Here is a 21900-nt window from a genome sequence, read left to right as displayed (position 1 = left end):
CCATTAGACATGTTGTAACGTGTACCACAAGATTCATTATCTACCTTATCACCTGCCCATGTGGCATGGGGTATGTAGGCAAGACCACCCGCACCCTACGGGAGAGAATTGCTGGCCACAAATCTGTAATTCGTGCCGCACAAGCCAGCAGCAACAGTGATCAGCCGGTTGCACGGCACTTTGTCACTAAAGGTCACAGCATAGCACAACTAAGGTACACCATCACAGACCATGAATTACCCAGGCTGCGGGGGGGCGACCGACCACTACGACTCCTACAAAGGGAGGCTCGTGGATCAACAGAGTAGACACCTTGTCACCCAAAGGACTCAATGAGTCAGCTGGGCTTCATTGCTTCCTATGACATCGCCTCGTACAACACGCACCGCACCATTCTAAACCCTTTGTTGCATTTAGGTCGACATGGCATGTCGACCTTGCGGATATTTGGCACATTGCATTTATTCCGTTCTAATATACTGTTTACTCAGTATGTCTGCCGTTTTATGATTTGAGTAGACGCTTATTTGTTTTCATGTTAATGCAGACCTAGTTACCATTTTCATTGGTGCTATTTTGGGGCACGGTAGCTACATGTATATTGGATTATTGCGCTTCTTTTAACCTTCATTTTTTCCATTTATTATTGTTGTTCACTATGTATGTTCTTTATCACCTATTGGGTACATATATTGCATTTTGATATTGCATCTTTATATTTATATTTGTTTTGTTACAAAATATTTCCTGTTGTATACGGTTACCCCAAGAACCGGGGACGAGATGATGATGTCATCAATGGGCGCATCTCTCGGACCGGGTCGGGACGGGTACCTTCACGTGGTTTTGGCTATTGCATAAAGGTATGTTCATGTCACTTGTGTATTATCCTGATGACGATGGAAATAAACATCGAAAACGTTTGATCACATTACCCTGCAGCATCATTCGTATGTATGAGTCTCCGGGTGCCGCCTTCACACAGTGCTATATATATATATATATATATATATATATACATACACACACACACACACACACATATATATATATAGATATACAAATACAGGGACTCAACACTCTCCATAATGAACTAACTCACCTTAGTATACAATTAATCAAATAAATAATGGGGTTTTAGTTCATGAATTGATCAATGCATTTAAGCTTGCAGCCCATCGCCAAGGGACCCCATTTCACTGCAAGTCCTACACTAACAATTGTCTCTCAAGAGCCTGCCAACTGCTGAGTCAGCAGTTGGCAGGCTCTTGAGAGACAATTGTTAGTGTAGGACTTGCAGTGAAATGGGGTCCCTTGGCGATGGGCTGCAAGCTTAAATGCATTGATCAATTCATGAACTAAAACCCCATTATTTATTTGATTAATTGTATACTAAGGTGAGTTAGTTCATTATGGAGAGTGTTGAGTCCCTGTATTTGTATATCTATATATATATGTGTGTGTGTGTGTGTGTATGTATGTGTATATATATATATATATATATATATATATATATATATAGCACTGTGTGAAGGCGGCATGAAAAAACACATGTCCACTTTAGCTATGATGTGTCAGCAGTGCTGACACATCATAGCTAAAGTGGACATGTGTTTTTTCATGGTTTAAAGCTCACCTGCCAAGTGCCTTAACCTGTGACAGCTGCCCCTTTAATTCTAAGTCAGGTGTTGTGTTAGGTGACTGCCTCATCCTTAAAAGCCATAAGGCACTTGGCAGTTGAGCTTTAAACCATGAAAAAACACATGTCCACTTTAGCTATGATGTGTCAGCAGTTGGCAGGCTCTTGAGAGACAATTGTTAGTGTAGGACTTGCAGTGAAATGGGGTCCCTTGGCGATGGGCTGCAAGCTTAAATGCATTGATCAATTCATGAACTAAAACCCCATAATTTATTTGATTAATTGTATACTAAGGTGAGTTAGTTCATTATGGAGAGTGTTGAGTCCCTGTATTTGTATTTATTAGAGCATGTGGTCACAGGCCACTTCACCCCAACCTGGGAATGGCGAGTGCTGCTTGCACCCCATTCGCAGGGATGGCGAGTGTTGTGGTACTCTGTATGTGTATATATATAGATATAGATATAGTAGGTGGTCCAGATACAGGCAGAGGCACCCGGTGGACTTTAAGAAATAGCTTTATATTATGAGGTGAAAAAAACGATGTTTCGGGGTGCTTAGACCCCTTTTTTCAAGATGTACCCTTGAAAAAGGGGTCTAAGCACCCCGAAACGTCATTTTTTTCACCTCATAATATAAAGCTATTTCTTAAAGTCCACCGAGTGCCTCTGCCTGTTTCTGGACCACCTACTGTATTATCTCTGAGAGGGCACCGGTGGCTGCTGAGGCATATAGGAAGAGTGCCAGGCTGAAGCTGTAATATATATTATTGGGTTTGATCCAACCACTAATTACAAGATGGAGATCGACTCCATTATTGGTCTGGGCTTATCCAATGGATGGATAGATGAGGGGATCTCGGATTTCCTTATGCAGGAGTATCCGCGGATACCCCTCATCTATATTTTACCCAACATACACAAGTCTATGGAGTCTCCCCCCGGGAGACCCATAATTTCGTCAATTGGGTCTTTATGTCAGCCCATATCACAGTATGTGGACTTTCACCTTCAATCTGTGGTCCAAAATACGTCCTACTGGTTACGTGATACCACCCACTTCCTCAATAGGCTCTCTGAGTTTGACGGGTCACTCTCCAATAGTATGCTGGTGACAATGGATGTCGCCAGCCTGTATACAAATATTGGCCATGAGGAGGGGGTGGAACCAATTAGACGGACCATCTTCGCGAGTCCTCACTATTACGGTCCTGTGATTGAATTTTTGATTTTACTCATCGATGTTATTTTACATAAAAATTATTTTCTTTTCGATAATAGTTTTTATTTACAGCTAAAGGGGACCGCGATGGGGTCAAACATGGCCCCATCGTATGCGAACCTTTTTATGTATGATTTTGAGAGTAAGTTCATTATGTCAGATCCTAAGTTTTCCCGATCTATTTTGATGTATTTATTATTATTTATACATCGATGATTTATTTTTTGTTTGGACCGGTGGTGAGGCTTTCCTGGATGAGTTTGTGATGCTGATTAACTCACTCCCTGGCTCCATCAGATTTACCCACACATCTAGTAGGGAATCAATTGACTTCCTCAATGTATCTGTGTCAATTGTGGATGGGAAGTTTGTGACTAAGCTGTTTAAGAAGCTGACAGATATAAATAGCTTGCTTCTGGCAACAAGCTTCCATCCACAACCTCTAAAAATGGGATTGCCGTACGCCCAACTACTTAGGGCTGTACGGATCACCTCACAGCAAGAAGAACTTGGTGGGGTCCTTGAGGAGATGGGGAAGTGCTTTTCCAATAGAGGATATGGCAAGAAGGAAATAGAGGATGCTAAATCCAAGTGCCTTGCTCTAAACAGACAAGATCTTCTGAGAAATGCGATCAGGAGGGAGGATAAAAAGGACAGGATGGTGTTTTCTAACACATTTTCGATCACATATGGTGAAGTACGATCCGCTATAATGGCCCACTGGCACATCTTGAGCTCGGACCCAGTGTTGAAGGACTCTTGTAGAACACCTCCACTGTTTTGTTACAAGCAGAGTCCAAATATCAAACAACATGTGGTCTACTCCGACATTAGTCCTCGAGTGGACAAAGTCGGCACTTGGCTGGACATTAAGAAAGGCTCATTTAGATGCCCAGGATGCGTCAATTGTCAGCACATTATGACGGGCAGCAGCTGGCAGCACAAACTTGATGGGCGTACCTACACTTTGAAACATCGTATGGACTGCGATAGCAGATACAGATGTAGTGGGATTCATCTTTGCAGGGGATGCCATCGCCATCCCCTACCCCGCCGCCATCTGTATGCCGGAAGGGGACGCGCGCGCATGAGGTGCGCGCGCGTCCCCTTCCGACGGTGCTGCCCTCGGTTGCCCGGTGCCCACACCGGGCGACCGCACCCCCCCACAGTGGCCATAGGTCCCCTCGAGCGGGAGTCGGACAGTATTGCGTCCGCCTCGCCGCCCCGCCGCCCGGATACTGAGACGCGCGATTCGCCAGCAACACTGAGGCCAGATTCATCTGTATGTGGTATATATTGTTATGTGCCCATGTCACAAAATATACGTGGGCAAAACTGTCCGAACTTTGAAAGAGAGAATTGCAGCTCACCGCTCCTCGGTGAAAAAAGCATTAATCAAAGTTGATGAAATGACCTCTCCTGTCGCTAGACATTTTGCAAATTGTGGCCATCGGATGAAAGACTTTAGGTTTACAGTATGCTGATTGACCATATTCCCCCGATGAGGAGAGGGGGTGACCGGCATAAGAGACTACTCCAACGTGAGAGCCAATGGATTTATGACTTGCAATCCCTTGCCCCCATGGGCCTCAACAAGGAATTGAACATGTCTATCTTTATATAGGGGTTTATTCTAGTTCATTCTTTCTGACAAAATCCTTCTTAGATGGACAAAACCATGTGCACAACAGGGGGGCAGATGTAACATGTGCAGAGAGAATTAGATTTGGGTGAGTTATTTTGTTTCTGTGCAGGGAAAATACTGACTGCATGATTTTACACTTCAATATAGATCTCACTTTGAAGAAAAACCCCACCCAAATCTAATTCTCTCTGCACATGTTACATCTGCCCCACCCGCAGTGCACATGGTTTTGTCCATCTAAGAAGGATTTTGTCAGAAAGAATGGACTAGAATAACCCCCATAGTGTAGTGTGGTGTGAATCTGGTGGAGCCCACTGGGTATAAATGATCCAGATGGCACAATTATGTTATTAATATGCTCTTGCATTTTTCTGAATTGTCTTGGTACTTGTGTGCTTTTGTAGGTTTCCTTTGTTTTTTATTTTTTTCTGTATTTTATTATTTTTGATAGTACATGCCCAGTGTGGTAAAAGTCATTGTTTGACTATATATAGGTCCTGCGATATAATGGTATATATGGATGGGATGTATCCATACCTATATTGAATTACTCCTGATGGTTTATATAACTACACGCACTGGGCAATGTACATCCGTTATATTGCGTTTGTTTGTATCATTTTCCGTATTGTTATATTTTGGATGATTGAGGTGCCGGATTCCCATGACAACGGGGATGTGACAGTGACAACATCTGGTCTGGTGCGGCAGCCTAACCATTCCCCGCACTCTTTGGCCGGGCGCACATAGTTCCACTTCCGTTTTTTTGGTTTCGGATGCGGCAGCTGTGGCGCTGGACGGAGGGGAGACGGTGGAATGGCGGCGGCACTGCGTGGATGGCGTCTGGTACACCCCCTGTCATGGGTAAGTATGGACTAACCCACCGCTTTTTATAAGGTCAATTGTGGCTTTATTCAGGTGATACCCTTTGAGAAAGGCGCAGAGGCGCCGAAACGGCCCGTCAGGGTACTGAACTGCTCCACGGCTCATGATTATGCTGCTTTGATCCATGTGTTGTTCCATGTTGATCCGCTGCTGCCTGTGGATAAGTATTGGCCTATTATCCTTATTTCAATAAATGTGCTGATTTATCTTTCTGTGTATGTGCTGGTCCTATCATTTGCACTCAGCGGGGTGCTTGTGGTATAAGCCTATATATATATATATATATATATATATATATATATATATATACTGTATATATATATAGAGCATGGTCGGCCTGGCACTCCCACTGCTGGGTTCAATTTACCCCGGTGCCCTCCAGATCATGGATGTAGAGAAAGGATGAACCAGGCAGCGGCACTCAATAGGGATTTTTTCAGTGAATGTAATTCAAAAAGCAAAACCAACGTTTCGGGGTCTTAATCACCCCTTTTTCAAGGTCCAAGTGAAATCAAACGTACAATAATCAGTGCTTACCTTAAATAACAAAGTGACATGAAGTGGGCCGCGTCACACAGAGCCGTCACGCTGGCGCCGGGGAGCTGGAAGTTCGGGTGTCGGAAAGGGAGCTCCTCCTATCGCATTTCCGGTCCTTGCACAGCAAGTTGGAACGCAAGCCAAGCCGTGGCTATGGAAACGTCTACTGTGACGTCAGTGTGGACAGGCTTCGCGGCCAAACTCCGGCTGTCAGCGTCGGCTTTGTGTAACGTGACCTGTAGAACATAGTAATAGTGATCGGTTCAACAATTCACAAGTGGTTATTGGTGCAATTTGCTCAATATGATGCGATATTAGTAGCGCAATAAAAATGCAATGTAGTGTTAATATAAATCCAAGTGGTGAACCTAGTGTAAAAGAAAGTACTTAAAGTAACTATATATATATATATATATATATATATATATATATATATATACTGTGGCTTGCAGACACAGTCTATCTAGTCTTAAATATCTTATGATTGATCAGGTGCAGGAGGATAGGAGAGGGGGCGACAGAAGTCGACTTCTGTTACAGAAAGAAGTCCGATGGATACATCGTCTGAGAACGGTGGCACCTGCTGGATTAAATGAACAAATGAATTTTAACTGTTTCTTCTGATTGTGTATTATTGTTATATTTTGTTGCTATCTTTGTATTGATGTTTTTATTGCACTGTCTGACCTGAAACAATGTTTCTGTAGGAACCATCCACTCTCACCGGCTTACATGGAATGATGAATCAGATAGCCCTGTTTCTGGCTGTTAACGGGGAACTATCCTGGACAGCACACAGCGCTCTTCCGGTTTCTGCACGGTGACGGTGGTGGGGGGAGGTTCACAGATCACCTGTATAAAGGTAAGCACTGCACATCTTTCTATATCTGAAGAAGGTAATAAACCGAAACGTCATTATACCTGTACTCTCTGAGTCAGTATTTATTGGAGATCGACACGAGTGACGCCCACCCACACTGCTATATATATATATATATATATATATATATATATATATATATGTACATAGAAGCCGCGGCACTCGGGACTTCACATCAAAAACGGGTTGGGATCGTTTGGTCGAATGCATTATGGTCGAATGTCATTACATCGAATCCATTAGGTCGAATTGCTAAAAGGTCGACATGACTCTAGGTCGACATGGGAAAAGGTCGAAATGATTCTAGGTCGAAAGGTCATTAGTTCGACAGGTCATTAGGTCGACAAGGTCATTAGTTCGACATTGTCTAGGTCGACATTCACAAAGTCGACATGGGGTTTTTCACTGTTTTTTTACCTGAATGTCAACACAGTCGACATGGACACAGTTTAAAGTGCACTGCATCCCCTCGCATCGCTCGCTGCGCTCGCAATGCGTCGGGCACGGTGCCTCGCTACGCTCGGCACACTATTTTATTCTCCCACCACGCCCTAGTGGATAATAGGGCATGAAATACCGCCTGTCAGCACATGTCGGCTCAAAAAACAGTGAAAAACCCCATGTTGACTTTGTGAATGTCGACCTAGACAATGTCGAACTAATGACCTTGTCGACCTAATGACCTGTCGAACTAATGACCTTTCGACCTAGAATCATTTCGACCTTTTCCCATGTCGACCTAGAATCATGTCGACCTTTTAGCAATTCGACCTAATGGATTCGATGTAATGACATTCGACCATAATGCATTCGACCAAATGACCGCATCCCCATAAAAGATAGTGTACACTCACCTCATTAAGTAGTGCAGGATCATAAGGCGCCTATTGAATTATGTTGTTGTTAACTCGTACCATTACTTAACACTTATGCCTAGAAATAAATGACACAAACACCTTATCTAAAAATAACGACACGGACACCAACTGCGTAACGTTAAAAAGGTCATAGTTGTTTATTTAAGTGGTATGACCCCTATTTGTATAAGGGATGGCAAAGAAAGCACTTGAGACCAGCACCAATCCCAGGTGTTGCCATGGTAGCGACCTTAGCGCCCCCAATGGCCACACCCCTTCTTGTGGGTACAGCCTGCGCTGTGACGGACATACCGCCCCCTTCTATTGCATGACGTGGCCTTCCATGAAGGACCAATGCCCCCAGCCGGAGCTGGGGACTCGCCCGCCTTCTTGGCAAAGGGGGGAGGGCAATACCGCACAGAGACCACCTGACACCCCACCTGCTTGCTGGTCGAGAGCGCCTTCTCGCCACAGCCTGTGTTACAAAGACCCTGCAGGGTCACCACGTGTAACCAGGCCCCGCCATCCTAAACAAATAACAACCTACGCTAAACTAACCTAAACTAAGGAAAATATCCTCCAAAAACACTGCCATGCCTGAGTCAGAAAGATGTACACCATCCGGTCTGTACAATCCCACAGATTCTTTAACGATAGCAGGATGTCTAACCGCCGTGCAGCCCCGAGCCACAACATGCCTAGACACCGCATGGATCAACTTCCTCCTGGCCCTCTCGATTGCTGTCAAATTCCGGCAACCCCGCCAGTTAATGCGGGGATCTATGTCGGACCACATAATCCTCACCCCGGGCCAGAGGTCCGCCAGACGCACCAAGTCTGTCTTAATCCTGATAGTAAGCTCAATGCCCGTCCTCTTAACCAGGTCATTGCCTCCTAAGTGAACCACCAGAACATCAGGGCGGCCCCATTTACGGGCTTTGGCGGATAACAGCTCCCATAGACTATCCCAATGGAGGCCCCTGACTCCAACCATTGAACATCAAGTGCCCTCTCCAGAACAGAAGCACTGGAGGCTAGTGGGTGCCTAGCAGCCCAAAAAATAAAAGAGTGCCCTCCAAACCAAACCCTACCCAGAGCCATATCGGAAGGGGGAGGGGCTGAAAAAGAGAAAACCTAGTGGTTAACATCACGATAGACTTTAAACACAACAAAATGCAGAAATACGGCCCAAGTGAAGGTGAAAAACTTAAAAAACCTTCTGTGAACTTTAGGGTACAGCCAATTGAATTAGTCCACAATGAAGGAAAAAGTAAAAAATTCCCTTCACACCGTCGATTCCGGAACGCTAGTCATTCCAGAACCGATTGTAAACAATCGTTTTTGAGCCGGTGCAACAGGCGCTTAAACTACAACTTATCTAACTTATCTAATCTTACATAACTCTTGTAAGTGGAGGATTTCCACCTGCCAACTGCCTCAATAGCAGAAGGTGAAAGTCCTGCCGCTGCTGCGCAAGTAGCAGCCCCAATTCAGAACGAATGCGTTCCGAAATCACGCTCCCGCAGACCCAATTCTACCAGACATAGCCGAAACACAGCCGAAAACTGGAATCGGGTCAGCGGTAGCCCATCAACATGCGCCAAAAACTGTAAGGCGGCCTCCGGTCTGCGGGAGCTATATTCCTTAGCTAAGGAAACTGGACACACGGCCGCTTCAGCCTGTGCATTAAGGATAACCCAGTGGCCCCTACCCATCTGATCCGTTTTGGACCGCTTAATCTTACATAGCACTTGTCCTTCACGGAATACTACATCCTCCCCTAGAATGCCAGTGCGGGAGAGTTTGCTGGCTGCCACTAGCTCGCTGATGCGAAAAGCACCATGAAACGCAAATGTAAATGCAACCTTAAACAGTGCAACTTCGTATTCGCTCTCAGCAACTGTAGCTAAACAACCCACCAGGTCCCTTAGCATACCTATGTCTATGGGTTTGCATGAATCCGGGGGAACCGGACGCACCCGTGCCCAACCCTTTGTGGCTTTGGACAATACGAAAGGCCTTTGTGGGGTCGGGGTCGCCGCGTAAGCGCGAATAGAAAGCGATGCCTGCCAACGCCGGCGCCATAGCCGACTTTGACCTGCCCTGCCTATGGTGACCCCAAACAAAAGCGAGTAACCGGTCCTCAACCGACTTACCGCTAGCCTCGGGGGAGCCCTGAAATTTCACCCAGTCCCGCCATGCGGCCCCATTAGTTCTACGAGTGGAAGGGGCCAAGGACAGTAGAGCCAGTTCCGTCATGCTGGCTCTATGATCTGCCACACAAAAGGGGGACAATTAAGCCCTAGGGGCGAAGCCTCGGGGGCTAACTCGCGAAACCTCGTGAACTGAAACCTCGAAAGGGCATCTGCTATGTTGTTATCAACCCCCGGGACATGCCTGGCCCTGAACTGAATGTTATGCCGTAAGCAGAGCAGAACTAAATGCCTTAGCAGACGCAAAGCCTCGGGGGAAGCCGCCCTCTGATTATTAATAGCATGAACCACCCCCAGGTTATCACACCATTACACTATGTTCTGGTTGGCTAGCCGTGAGCACCACAGCTCTGCAGAAACTATAATCGGGAAAAGCTCCAGAAGCAGCAGGTTGACCGTGAAACCACGATCAACCCACGACTGAGGCCACTTCGAGCTGCACCATTCCCTGTGGAAGTACGCCCCGAAGCCCGTGGATCCCGCCGCATCAGTGAACAGCTGCAGTTCGACATTAGAGGCGGGGTCAGAAGGCCAGATGAGCTCCCTATTAAACTGCTTGAGAAAAACTGACCAAACTAAAAGGTCGTCCCGCATCTCCCGACATAGTCTGACCGTGTGATAAGGGTGCCTCACCCCCGCCGTGGACCTCTCTAGCTTACGGCAAAACACCCTACCCATCGGGATAATGCGACAGGCAAAATTAAAAGAGCCCAGTAAAGATTGTATGAGCCGTGACCTGACCCTTTTCTTTTGCCTGCATTCATTAATGAGAGACTGCAGCTTGCATACCTTGTCCTCTGGGAGCCGGCAGCAACCTGCTGCCGTGTCTATCTTAATGCCCAGATAAGACAGAACCGTGGCAGGGCCCTCTGTCTTATCTGCGGCAATAGGGACCCCTAAAGACGCCATGACTTCGATGGCGGATGCCAGGATGTTTGCACATGTGTCCTGCCCGCCTGGCCCCACAAAGAGAAAATCGTCCAAATAATGCGCCACGCCACTAAAGCCTGTGACGTCTTGAATGCACCAGTGCAAAAAGGAACTGAATTTCTCAAAGTAAGAGCAGGAGACCGAACACCCCATGGGCAAACACTTGTCAATAAATATACCCCCGTCTAGATGGAAACCCATGAACCTGAAAGACTCTGGGTGTAGGGGGAGGAGCCTGAAAGCCGACTCTATGTCCAATTTAGCCATAAGGGCCCCACCGCCAAACTCCCGGACCATGCCGAGAACCTCATCAAATAATTGGTAGTGGACGCTACAATATTGCTCGGGGATGGCGTCATTGATGGACGCCCCGTGGGGGTAAGACAAGTGCTGAATCAGTCTATATTTGCCTGGGGTTTTCTTTGGAACCACCCCCAGGGGGGAGAAACACATCCTGGGCAGCGGGTCAGTTTGAAAAGGCCCCGCCATCCGGCCAAGGCGGATTTCAGCTTGTACCTTGCATCTTACCACCTCGGGGAAATCCCTTGCTGACTTAAGATTCCTGTGGGACACCACCGAGACGGATTGGGGAATAGGCAGGCGAAAACCATTGGTGAAACCGAGGCCCAAAAATATAGCGTCGACCCTGTTTGGGTAGCCGGCGAGCCAGCGTACCAACTCGGGGACATCTATGGGGGAAGGGGCCTTACTTGCTGCTAGTGCTGGGCTCACTTTGCTCAGCGTGGCGACCTGGCGCCCGGCAGGACTTCCTGGGGTGGCCCGCCCGCAATAACGGCACTCATGATGGAAACGGCACTTTGCGCCTCGGTCACATTTGCCGTCGTTGAATGCAAAGCACTTCCCTTTGCCGCCGGGCTTGGCCCCGGGTTTGCCCCCAGGAAAGGACTTCTTGGTGGTGGGATCCGTGGATGGCTGGCCCTTGCCAATAACCTCCAACCAAATCTCCACGTGCTTGCACCACATAGGCATGATTTTGGACCCGTCGTGGTTAAGATGAAACTTTTCGTCGTAGTCACGCCAGGCGGTGCCCTTGTAGGAAATGAATGTCTCGTTAACTAATTACAGGTAACGAAGGACATTAGCATGTTCCTCTGGCCTGGTGCTGAGGTAACACGAGGCAAAGACTAAGAACCCTTTGTGGAAACTTTTGAAAGCGAGCTCCCCATTACCGGCTGCTTTCTTGGCCTTGTCTAAGTCTTTCTTCATGTCAGTGGTGAGGGAGTAAAGGTCTACAAACTTGCCCTTCCTAATCTTATCCCTAATCCCCTTGCGCAAACCGCGTGACACTGCTGTGTTGGAGCAATGAACCATGTCCCCTGAGGGTGGAGCCTCGCCCCGCGTACCCTCCTTCCTGTGGCGTTTCTTACCCGCAACCTTTTTGGCTACTGCGCGGGCCACCATCTTTGCAAATTTACGCGGGCGCTTGGGGGAGCCTGACCCATCGCTGCTAGAAGATGAGTGACCAGAGGATGATTCACAACCAGAAGAATCAGTATGCTCACCACCCACTGATGTGTCTCCCTGCTCGGCTGGAGCGGAGGCTGGAGGCGCAGGATCGGCAGCCCTGGAGGTTGACGCCAACAATGGGACCCGCAGCGGTGTGCTGTGAAGATCGCCGACTGCAGTACTCGATGAGCCCCTGCGGCTGAACGTGGCCGAGATGGTTGGTGTTGTTGGCCTGGGCGTCTGTGCCCCGTCCCTTACGGTCACCTGCTTGCTGCTGTGAAAGGATCCCCCAGCTCCAGAATCACGACCAGCACCTGCGTTAGGCTCGGGAGACAAAGGCACAGCATTAACTGTTGAACAGAACAGTGATGAGTCCCCCGCGTTGCCCCTGTGTAACCACCCTCCTACCCCGCCACCCGCGCAGGAAGAATGGGGCTGTGGTTGAACAAAGGACTGCGGCTGGGTGTAAGGATGAAAGTAAGGTACACCAGCCTGTGCCTGCTGCTGGCCGGACGGCCAGCAGCAGGCACAGTATTGCCCAGGGTGCGGGGGGTACCCGTGGGGCCCCCCAGGCCCCCCGCTGGTCCCTGAGAAATAGGGGAAACCTGGGGCCTGAGTCCACGGGGCTTGGGGACCAAAATACTGCTAGCCGTGTGGGTAGCCCTGCTGAGCAGAATCAGGAGGGGCAGTAAAAGCCCAGGGCTGTGGAGCCTGTGGCTGGGGGGGCGGCCTGGGGAAAAGGGGGGTAGCCCGCTTGAAAGCCGGGGGTGCCATAGGCCTGTGCCCCTTGCTGCGGAAAACCCTGCCCCTGGAAACTGTCCCGGAAACCCACCCCTGCCCCTGTACCAGGGAACCAGTGCTGCTGCTGTTGGATAAAACCAGGAGCACCGGTGTGTCCCCCTGGGTCACGTGTCACCTGCACCACTAGGGAGGTGGTGGGGAAAACACTGGCCACCATTCCACCCCTTGATGGCGTTAGCCCACCCCCACCCCCTCTCTCTGATCGCTGATATAACCCTCTCTGGCTGCCGCCCCCCTGCTACCTGATTGGCCAGAACTAACTGCCACTCACTACTATTTCCATAGGACTTCACACAGATGCTTATGCTATCTTGCTTATGGACAACAAATTCACAGGCTCTTAAATTCCCTCCAGCCTACGCGGCCCTCGCTCTGTCTTAGCGTAAGTAGGGACAGCAATCACTTCCGGACGCCTAAGATGCACTCTGAGTGACGTCATTGTCAGTGAGACCGTTGCCGCTGCAACGCGTCTGCTGTGGAACATAAATAAAGTTATGTTGAAAACATAAAGAAAAAAAAGTGATAACATTGTTTTTGCAAAAAAACAATGCTTGCCATAGTGAAATTGAACTGGCCGCTGTCACAATTGTTGTGAGTTGTAGTTATGTGGCCACATTGGTGTGTTTGTAGTGACAGCAGGTAGTTCAATTTCACTATGGCAAGCATTGTATTTTTGCAAAATTTATGTTATCACTTTTCTTTTTTTATGTAATACCGCTATTAAGGGTACCTGACCCATTGCTTTTATTGTCGTGGAAACTACTTTTGAATAAAATACTTTTTACTGTTGATAACGCACTATGGAGCTCCCCGGTATCTCCACGGGCAGCGCGGATGGTGTAATGGTTAGCATTACTGCCTCACAGCACTGAGGTCATGGGTTCGATTCCCACCATGGCTCTAACTGTGCGGAGTTTGTATATTCTCCACGTGTTTGCGTGGGATTACTCCGGGTACTCCGGTTTCCTCCCACAATCTAAAAATATACTGGCAGGCTCCCACCAAAATTAACCCTAGAATGTCTGTGTGTGCGTGTACATGTGGTAAGCTTCACTGGGGCAGGGACTGATGTGAATGTTCAACTATACTCTGTAAAGCGCTGCGGAATATGTATGCGCTATATAAGAAACTGATAATAAATAAATAAATCTTCTTTTAGCCTAATTGGTACTTGTGTAGTTCCACGGCGCCACCGCGCGCACAGTCTGTATTTACTGTTTCTCATGAAACTTGGCAGCTTGCCAGACTCTGTGTTTACTGTGCGCGTGCCGCTCTAGATGTTTTCAGCACAGCGCGTGGCTGCTTTACATATGTAATCTACGTTATCAGCGTAGCGCTGGCAGCAGCGCACACTGCCCAGCGCTGACAGGTCATTGTGGTACTTGTAGTTCCACAGTGAAATAGACAGTCCTGCACACCGCTAACAATGGGGGCATGTAAACTGGACACCCCGGCACACTGCTAACAAACGGGGCTTCTAAACTAGACACACCACCCCGAAGCGTGGCGAGCACACAGAGCCCCGCGAGGGGAAGCGGATTACTTTACATGTATTCTGTATTCTGCGTCCCCTCGCCATACTTCAGCCTCGGTGGCTCGTTGTGCTCGCCATACTATATAAAATCAACTCCACACCTACGTGGATAGTGGGGGTATGAAAAGGTTGGTCGGACGCGTACCGCGTCCGCTCGCCACGCTTCGGGGTGGCGTGGAATTAACAAGGTCGACAGCTGTTACGTAGACTAGTGTTATTGTGAACAGGTTTAATAGTGTTTTGCACAGTGCACCCCTATGTACCCCTGTTAGCGGTGGGCAGCACTGTCTATTTCACTGTGGAACTACAAGTACCAAGTACCACAATGACCTGTCAGCACTGGGCAGCGTGCGCTGCTGCTGCCAGTGCTACGCTGATAACGTAGATTACGTGTAAAGCAGCCACGCACTGTGCTGAAAACATCTACAGCGGCACGCGCACAGAAAACACAGAGTCTGGCAAGCTGCCAAGTTTCATGATAAACAGTAGATAAACAGTAAATACAGACTGTGCGCGCGGTGGCGCCGTGAAACTACACAAGTACCGACTAATTATATATATATATCTCTTATATATTTGGCTACATCTGTCACTCAAAGTGTGTGAGTGTGTGTATAACGCTGGGTGGAGCCTCTGACTCACATGACAGAGAACCAGCCCAGTGAGCCCAAAGACAGTGCCAGACACCCTCTGCCTCCCCATGTTGCCCAGCACTGCTACTCCACAGCCACCAGGTGAGCGCCCCCGCCGCAACCCCCCTTCCCCGCGCCCCCCTCCTGCGATTTGCAGCAAAAACACCCCCCCCCCCGCGACCCCTCCTCCCGCGATTCACGGGAAACAACCCCCGCGACCCCCTCCTCCCGCGAATCGCGGCAAAAACACTCCCCCGCGACCCCCCCTCCCGCGATTCGAGGCAAACCCCCCTGCGACCCCCTCTCCCGTGATTCGTGGCAAAAAGAACCCCCTCGTGACCCCCCCTCCCGCGATTCGCGGCAAACACCCCCCCCCGCTACTCCCACGATTCGCGGCAAAAACACCCCCCCCCCGCGACCCCCCCCTCCCGCGAATCGGGGCAAAAACACCCCCCTCCCCCGCGACCCCCCCTCCCGCAATTCGCGGCAAAAACACAACCACCCCCGCGCGACCCCCCCTCCCGCGATTCGCGGCAAAACGAACCCCCCGCGACCTCCCTTGTGCGATTCGCGGCACCCACCCCCCACGACCCCCCCTCCCGCAATTCGCGGCACCCCCCCGCGATTCGCGGCAGCCCCAGGACTAAATGGCACATGCAAAACACTGACATGGCTATGGTCGACAATGAAAAAGGTTGACTTGAGGTTTTGAAGATTTCTTTTTCATTTTCTTAATGTTTTCATATTCATCCTCATGTGTCGACATGGATACCAATGAAGTGCCACACTTATGTCAACATTTACATGTGTTGACTTTTCTGTGTTGATTTTTTCTTGTGGCGATTCGCATCACACCCCCCCCCCGCAACCCCCACTCCCGCGATTCAAGGCACACACCCCCCTCCCCCCGCGACCCCCCCATCCCGAGATTCTCGGCACCCCACCCCATGACCCCCCCTCCCGCGATTCACGACACACCCCCAGCAACCCCCCTCCAACGATTCGCCACAACCCCTGCCCCCGCAACCTCCCGCGATTTGCGGCAACCCACCCCCCGCGATTCTCTGCAACCCCTCCCCTCTTGCGATTCACAGTAACCACCCCCCACCCCCCGCAACCCCCCTCCAGGTCTTGAAGCGCTTGCCATTCGCCATTAGAGAGATATATACAGTATATAGTGGAAGGGAGAAAGAGAGATCTAGTACACCCTAAAATTAGTAAGATACCAGAAGCAAGAGGCACTTTGTACTATCATATCAAGAAAAAAATGCTTGATAATTGGTAGGCTGGAAATTGGTACAGACACAAAAATGGCTGCCACCATTAAATACGCTGTCAACTTGTTATTTTTTTTTTTTTTAATTAGATTCTGTACATTTCGTTTAGCTGTCCATTACACCATTGCGGTGCTCCCGTCTAATTGTGAAGGACCTGTGGAAAGTTCTCTGTGTCAGGTTATGTAGTAGACCCGGCTGGCATCGTGCTGTCCAGCATATATTTAATGGGCTTAGGTTTGATTTCAGCCACCACAGGCCTAATTATTTCCACTTATGTTCTCTAGGTTCCTGGCAGAAGAGTTTATGGCAGAGGCAGGTCAGAGAGGGGCCATCGGCGGATACTGCAGCGTAATGGAGATCACAGCACAAAGAATTATTATCCACACTGTATAAATATAACGTTACGGATATAACCCATGTCAGTGGCACTTTGTGTGTTTTTCACTTGATTAACCTATCATCTTTTAGTGAAACAACTAGTCGGGCCGCAGTACATTGAATTAGAGGCTTATTGTGTTCTGCACAGGAATACTGGCCAGGGTGTATGTGTCAGCTAGTGCCTCCAATGCCGTTATCTGTTACACACCTTACTCTGGAACTGCAATCAGGGCGTATATCAATCCTGGCAAGACCATAGCAGGAACGCTCACAGGAAAGGTAGGGTGATGTCATAAGGCGGATGCAGTGTCATCATATACAGGGGGAGGGGTCTAGCATTGAAAAATGTTAGGCTGCCTCTTGAATACCTCTACTCCTCTCCTGTCACCCAGCACCAATGGCAGAATAGGAGAAAACTCATGTTGATAATGCATTTTGACTTTTTCCATGTGTCAAACTTTTGACTGTTGACCATTAGTGGTCACCCTTTTGACTGGCGACCTAGAAAATGGCAACCTAAGGAGATATACCCAGCTCTAGAGGAGGAGCTGCATCACAGTACAACATTCAAATAGGGAGCAACACCCACTGCCAGTGAGTCCGTTTGGAATGACAGTTGGTGGGACTCTCCTATTTGAATTTTTAACTCTTCTCCTTCCTTGGACATAACTCTCAAGTCCCTGGTCATTTGGGCAGTACAGTCTAAATTGCACCAAATTTGGGACAGTTGAGTGGTAAAAATAGATCAACATATCTAAGTTCGACAGGGTTTGAAGATCAACACAAGCATTAGGTCGACAATGGCAAGGGCGACGGTCAAAAGGTTTGCAAGGGGACGCGGTACACTTTGATGGTGTAGGTTAAAAATGTGAAACTCATGTCGACCTTTTGACTGACGACCTTGTCATTGTCAACCTAATGCTTGTGTCGACCTTCCACCCCTGTTGTACCTTAGCCATGTTAACCTATTCCATGTCAGTCTTCAGTGTTCCACCCAAAGCATGTCGAGGAGAGGAGTTTCGTATTAATAAATTATATAATATATGAAATTAAATGGGGCCAAAAGTTATAATTAGGAGCGAATAGCATCTTCAAGCTGCTTCACAATCCCTGAGCAGTGGACTAAAGAAGCTTATCCAGTATGTTGAGCCGGGGTGTGTGACATGTCCGCTGATGCCCTCGAGCAGGGCAGAACTCACACGTCTAACCCCCATGCTGCTTGCAGGCAAGCCAGAGGTAATATGAAGCCACAAGCATGACAGTTGTGAGGGGAGGTGCGAATGTGTAATCAGGACCAAGTACTCACTGGAGAGATCTGCTAATTATAATTACTCCGTGTTAAGAGCAACTTGTATTATTTATCAGATCACTCAGTAATGGCACGCTCAGAGAGAAACAACGACAATCTCTGTGTGGTCGTAGCACGCTAGCTGGGTGGTCGGCGTTCCCTGAACCCAATGTAACAGAAAAGGACAACCTGTAGCACTCCAGCTGTTGTGGGACTACAAGTCCCAGTTAATGAAACAAATCTTGTATTATCATTTTGTATCCCAATTGCACACTGAGTGAGAAATAGGGCGGTATTCAATGTGAATACTGGCGACGTGCAGCGAATCCTGTTTAGGATTCGCTGCACATTCGCCACTGCTCGCTGCATTCCGGAGCCTCGCCGGCTCCGGTATTCAATGAGTCAGGGGCTCGCTGCCCCTGACTGGCGAATTTGAGCTCCTGCGGCGAATATGAGCTCCTGCGGCGAATATGAGCTCCTGCGGCGAACGCCGCAGGGAGCCTGAGGACGATGGCAGGCAGGGAGATGGAAGTCTCCCTGCCTGCCCCAGAACGTTTGTGGGGGGGAGCTGGGCTCCCCGGGTGCCAGGCAGCACAGGCTGCCCCCGGGGGTGCCAGCAGGGGACCGGGTATATTCACTACACCCGATCATGAATATGTAATGATCGGGTGAAGTGAATATATGAATATCTAATGAGCGGCTCGGCTCCAGTCCCCTGCTGGCTGGTCTGTGTAAAAAATATATATATATATATATATTTTTTTTTTTTATTAAATATATATTCATGTGCTTACAGCACATGAATAAAAATAGCATGCCCCCTCCTCAGAATAAAATTCCTGATTTTTTGACACCAATTGTAAAAAACAAAACACTTTATTTTAAAAGTTCACCTTCCACTTCACCATAAAAAGATAGCGATTGCTAATCGGTGAATCATGGCGTAAAAAACCTTGAAATGTATTCGCCATCTGGTCATTGAATAGGGTGATTCACCGTTTTAGACAGAAATTCGCCTTACAGCACAAAATCGCCATAAAAACCTGGCGAATCAGCCTCATTGAATACCGCCCATATATACATAATAAACAGATAATACAGAGATCTTGGTTGCATATATCTGCAGATATAGGGCTAAGCCCCAGGCCATACGTCAAGGCGTCTCTGTGTCACTCTGTGTCCCTAATACTAGGTATGGGACTGGGATGTGGGCCCCCAACATGCCGGCACAGGCTGAGTACTCCAGGGCAGCACACAAATGAAAATTAGTAGGGGTTAATAAGAAGCACATTTTCAAACACAGCCTGTGACATGACAGGCAGGAGCTGATTGGCTGGCTGTTTATCACTCTCCATTTTATCACTTTTGAAGCTTAGTGCATCTGGTCCTCTCTCTCTCTCTCTATGGCCCTTATTCTGATCTGTGCGGAAATTCCCGCATTCTTACGGAGCGGTCCGCACGCCACGGTGTTTTGCCGCATGCGGCCATCGTCCGTAGAAACGCCCACGTGTCCTCCGCATTCGGACGGACTCACTCTTTAAGAACAGGGCGTGTTTACGGACGACATACAAACCATGCGTGTGCGGGAGAAACACTCAGATTCGGCACGGTATTACAGAGTATTACAGAGTATGCTCGGGAATACCGCATCCGAACGGGAGCCAAGCGGTGCTACCGCACGTAAGCGGAGTATTTACGCCAAACAACCCACTATGAAGTATCTTCTGCAATACATCACATGACCCACTTATTCAATTACCTATCCTCATAAAAAACTGCTTATTTGGAATTGGAATCAATTAGATGCCAATAGATCCTTACAAGCATGCCTAACACATGCATTGCACACATTAACCCTTACAGCAATGTAAGTGCAATGGTTTCAATTAAAGCACTGACAAGCGGCCTATTAGTGAGTAATGAGTAAAGGAGTAGATTCTATTGGGTTCAGGTGTTAATGCTTGTAGTCATTAGGCGTACGTTCGCCTACCGCATGAACGAGTGGTGTCCGCAAAGCAATAGTACACTTGTGGACACCGCACATTTCTGGCCTTTTTGATCGCGTGCATTCGGAGTGGTTTCCGAATGTACGCCCCCCAACATAAGTGTACTCCCCCGTGTCCGCCCATGTTTCCGCCCCGTTTTGCCCACTTTGAAACTACGCCCATGTGTCATTCCGCATGACGCCCATAATACGCCCCTATTTCCCGAATGATAGCGGTGAACAGTTCTGGACGGTCTTTGTCCGAACTGGTACCGAGTCAAGGCGTGGCACATGCGCGTAGCGTTCGCCACGCATGCGCAGACGCCGTAAAGACGCAATCCGTAAGAACGCGGTAAAGTCCGCATCAATCAGAATAAGGGCCTATGTCTAGTGTCCGTGAATCTCCGAAACAGAGTGAAACTACGGGTGAGATTTAATAGGATGAGAGATTCAGAAAGTGAGAGATTTTGTGCGAAATCTCCAGTTTTTTTTAAAACGGCAATCATTTACACTGCAAAATTAGTTTGATTTTGAAGTGTAAATGATTGCCGCTTTAAAAAACCTGGAGATTTCTCACAAAATCTCTCACTTTCTGAATCTCTCATCCTATTAAATCTCACCCTATATCTCTTTTACACATGCACAAACTCAGAGGGTAGCAGACTAGCTTTTGAAGCTTTTGCTTCAGGCTGGCTTACTACTGTATATACATATAGTCACAATCAGTGGTCGAAGTGGAAATTTTGAAGTGGGGGTATGGAAATTTTGAAGTGGGGGTATGGAAAAGTAAAGAGTGAATATAGTGCGCACCTTCGGACACCCCCCTGTCCATCAACGTCCCCTGCCAGACTGCCCCGTTGTACAGGGGTATTACAAAAGCACAATATGCGCTGCTGAGTGATCAGAGAGCATCCTGAGGGGGGAAAAAAAGGTTTTTTTTTATCTTCAGATTAAAGTGGCGGTATGGCATACCCCCGTATACCGCCCCACTTCGACCACTGGTCACAATCCCAATGGTCAAGATGCTAACAGTGGCATTCTGATGGTCAAAGGCCAGACATCTCAAAGTATTTTAACTAAACCACTACCTCAATGCCAAACCCACTCCTCCTGCAACATAACCTCCCCTCCTGCAGCCTAACCCTAACGCAGCCTAACCCAGCCTACTACACCCCCCCCCACACACACACACACATAGCCTTACTCTACCCCCCACCCTCATCACAGCCTAACCCTCCCCTGACTGCATCCCATATAAATATACTTACTAATACTTTCATTAATAATTCCCCCATCTGTTTTATACAGTCAGTAAGGGGGTGTCTTATAAGCCTCTCGGAGTGCAGCTTGCACACTGGCCATTACCCATTTTATGAGCATCTTCATATTACTAGCTCCATCATAATCCCAATGTCGCAAGCTGAGACATGCCACCATGGAGGCAGAACCAAGCTCTCTTCTCCTCCCACTTACACCTCTCTGCAGGGTCTCTAGGAGGATTGAATTGAAAGTAGGTAAACTGGACAAGAGAGCAGCTACCAGGAAGAAGAGATAGGAGCCTTACCATGAGGTGGGAGAATGTGTGCTTAGAAAGTGCAATTTCATCTCCTATTGGTTCCATTAAGTTTTATTGTATTTATTTACAGTATTATATAATTAACCTTTTTCTGACTACTTGTTATTTATGCCAGTTAAACATGTTTGATCTAGCCTATACTATATACCATCTATA

The sequence above is a fragment of the Crinia signifera genome, chromosome 11 (genome assembly GCF_055691185.1).
Source record: "Crinia signifera chromosome 11, ASM5569118v1, whole genome shotgun sequence".
Lineage (NCBI taxonomy): Eukaryota > Metazoa > Chordata > Amphibia > Anura > Myobatrachidae > Crinia > Crinia signifera.
The sequence above is the reverse complement of the archived record's forward strand: the minus strand, read 5'-3'. Positions refer to the sequence as shown.